The following is a 3,370-nucleotide window of genomic DNA, read 5'->3' as shown; positions in this document are numbered from 1 at the left end:
TCCAGCCACTGTTTGCTCTAGAGCCAGGTGCGCTCCGAGCAAAACAAAGAAGGGGATATGTTGGGACTGGAAGCTCAATTCCGTGTGGACGGTCTCGGGCGGGTAAAAGTGGGACTTCTAAATCTTAGAGTCTTACGAGGCCCTCCATGAACAGAGGGGGTTCGAGAAGGTCAGACTGAGCTAGCTCAGCTAGCTCGGGTATTTCCGCCTCTCCCCGGGAGATACGTGATGGGTGGAGTCTCCCTGCCCTCGAGGTCGTCCCGGATTGGAGCACACCTAGTTACCCAACAGCACGGTATTGAGATGCAAACTGTGTGGCTGAAGGTTAAGTAGGATTGAGGAAGCCTAAAAGCTCTCTTAGCACGTGTGGAGCCAAAGAGGACAGTAGGCTCTGCTTCTTTTCTCTTCTCTCTCCCCTCCCCCTCTCTCCCCGCTTGTACTTCTACTTCCAATCCCTTAAGCTTAGCCTCCTTAGGAAATCTCCCCCTCTTCCTCCTAAGGAAGACCCCCCTGCACTTGTAACCTGGACCCTGAAATAAAGCTCAACCCCTGTTCGAAAAAAAAAAAAGTGTAACTAGTGTAGCATAATTTTACATTATAAGAGCTTGAGATGCTTAGCAAAACATTGCTGAGTAGTAAAGGTTGATTTTAAAGGCATTTTCATCAGAAAGTTGGTCACAAGATAAGGAAATAATTTAGGCAAAAACTTGTAGATATTCCTACTAAAGTATGAAAAACTTGCAAACTTTCCAGCGTAGAAAATACCAAAATAAACAATAAAATGAAAGGTCATTTGAGATATTAATGCAAATATGTTTGGAGACCACAAGACATTGGGAATATTTGAAACTGATTTTGCTTTCTTAGAATTAACGTTGGTTTTTAAAAAAATAGATTAAAAAAAATGTTATGCCCAATCATCAGTTCACTTGAGAAGATATTTTTTTAAATACCTACATTGGTATGGGAAGGCATCATATTCTCGTTGATTCTAAAGTTTCTATTTCTTTTGTTCCTTTTATCATAGCTCCTTTATAATGGATGTTTTCTTATAATTTTGATTATATGCATTTCGGTGTCCAAGGGGAGATGATAGCATATCTTGCTATAAGATGTGCTGACCTTGATATTGGATATATAAATTTGAAACTGTGAAATACAACAAAGAAAAACATATGCTGCATAATCATAGTAACTAAGTTTGTCTTTAAAGAAATGATATTTAAATTATTAAATTATTTAAATCCATTTATCTTTGTCATTTCTTTGCAAAGGGTAAGGAACATGCATACTCTTAGACTCATTATAATGAATAATTCTTTTTATTGTTTTCACCCTTGTTTTTATTACAATATATGACTCACTGAGTGGACTGGAAAAAATGATAACATTTAAAATAAAATTGCTACAAATTCAAAATACGTCAGTGATTTAAAAAAATGAGTAGAAAAATAAAATGGATATATAGTTGGTTTTTAAATGAATTGTGAGAGATTGAAATGGTACAGTGTAATTAATATATGCTAGATTTTGGGTCAGGTGACTTGATTACAATTTTGAGTTCCTATCAAAGCCAGTGTGAGTTTTGAATAGTCATGCTGTTTCTTGAACTCTCAGTTTTCTCTTTTGCAAACTGAGGGAATAAGGCTCAATGAGGATAGTGTCCTTCTTATTCAAAATTTATGTTTCTTTGACTTCAGAATTCATTTGGCTGATGAGTATTTTCTTCAGTTAGCAGTTCAGAGTGGTAAATCTTGATTTGATTTATTCCCTGGAATGAAAGTCAGGGAACATACATAATTTAAGTTATAAATCTAGAGGTGTATGCTGAACTGAAATTGAAACTTTGATCTACCAGTAATATTCTTCCACTACCCACTTATGCAGCAAATGAATTTTGAAAGCAACTACTGTCTTTTATATGTTTTCCATCTGAAAAAAAAATATGCCATGTCTTCTAGAAACAAAAACAGAAAGACAGAAAACGAGACTATATAGTCCCCATTTGGAATGTGGTGCTTCATGAGGAAATAGATTCCCATTCATTGGAGATAATTAAAAAAAGAAAAAATCTGAATGATCCTGTTTAGTAATTGTACAGAAGGGAATCTTTTGAGGTATAGTTTTTATTTAAAGAGATCTTGATTTGATTAAATTCTATGATTTGGAATCTGTCTGAAATTCAAAGTGTATGTAATTATACTTATACTTTTTTCTTTTCAGGTGAACCAATTTTCATCTATGCAATCATCGCTAAAAATGTGCGGATGGATGGTGCAAGCAATGTGACTGAATTCATTCTTCTGGGACTCACAGAGAATCCATAGAGGTAGAAAATATTTTTTGTGGTATTTTTGCTCATTTGCCTGTTGACGTTGATGGGAAATATGCTGATTGTCATCACCATCTCAACAAGTCAGAACCTAAGCTCTCCTATGTATGTCTTTCTTTCCTATTTGTCCTTCTTAGATAGCTGCTCTTCTTCTTCCATGGGCCCAAAAATGACAGTTGGTTCACTCTCTGACAGGAAAACAATATCTTTCAATGCTTGCGTGATCCAGCTTTTTGCAGAACATTTGTTTTCTGGGCCTGAGATCATTCTACTAATGGTGATGGCCTATGACATGCATTTGACCATTTGTAAGCCTCTTCATTACTTGACTACCATGAGTAGATCAGTGCGTGTTCTTTTGGTGAGATTGGCCTGAATGGGATACTTTGTTCATGCCACAATCCTGATTTTATTCATCATCTGGCTACCTTTCTGTAGTCCCAATATCATTGATCATTTTCTTTGTGATTTCTTTCCTTTGCTGAAACTCTCTTGTGCTGATATCCATCCCCTTGTCCTTTTTGTTGAATGCGTGAACTCACTTTTTTCGTGCTTCTCACATCCTATATCATCATACTGAACTCCCTGAAAATGCACAGCTCAGAAGGGAGGCACAAAGCTCTCTCAAGTTGTGTGTCCCATATTGTAGTGGTCATTTTATTCTTTGTGCCATTTTTGTTTGTGTATCTACGACCTATGACAACCTTCCCCTTTAATAAGGCCATGGCTGTGTTTTATACAATGAAAACTCCTATGTTGCATCCTTAATCTACACACTTAGGAATGAAGAAGTAAAAATTGCTATGAGAAAATTATGGATCCAAAGAATGTTTTAGGATAAGAAATAAACATTATACTTGGAAGTAGATATTAACATGGGTGATAATAGTATAAAATGTTATTGAAATTTTATTTCCAATCGACATAGTGAACATAAAATATTTTAGTTTTACAGTAATGGATAGAATGGTGGAATGTTTTATACATAGTGATATTGCATTTCATGAATACACCAGACAAAGACTGGTGTGAAATGTG

At 35.8% G+C, this 3,370-nt stretch overlaps 1 pseudogene; it reads left to right on the top strand.

Moving 5' to 3' along the window:
- Positions 1-2,267: 2,267 nt before the first annotated feature.
- Positions 2,268-3,168, top strand: LOC140516544 (olfactory receptor 4C12-like; annotated as a pseudogene).
- Positions 3,169-3,370: the final 202 nt, after the last annotated feature.

The sequence above is a fragment of the Notamacropus eugenii genome, chromosome Y, assembly GCF_028372415.1.
Source record: "Notamacropus eugenii isolate mMacEug1 chromosome Y, mMacEug1.pri_v2, whole genome shotgun sequence".
In the NCBI taxonomy this organism is placed as follows: domain Eukaryota; kingdom Metazoa; phylum Chordata; class Mammalia; order Diprotodontia; family Macropodidae; genus Notamacropus; species Notamacropus eugenii.
Note: the sequence above shows the minus strand (reverse complement) of the source record. Positions and strands in the feature narration are given on the sequence as shown.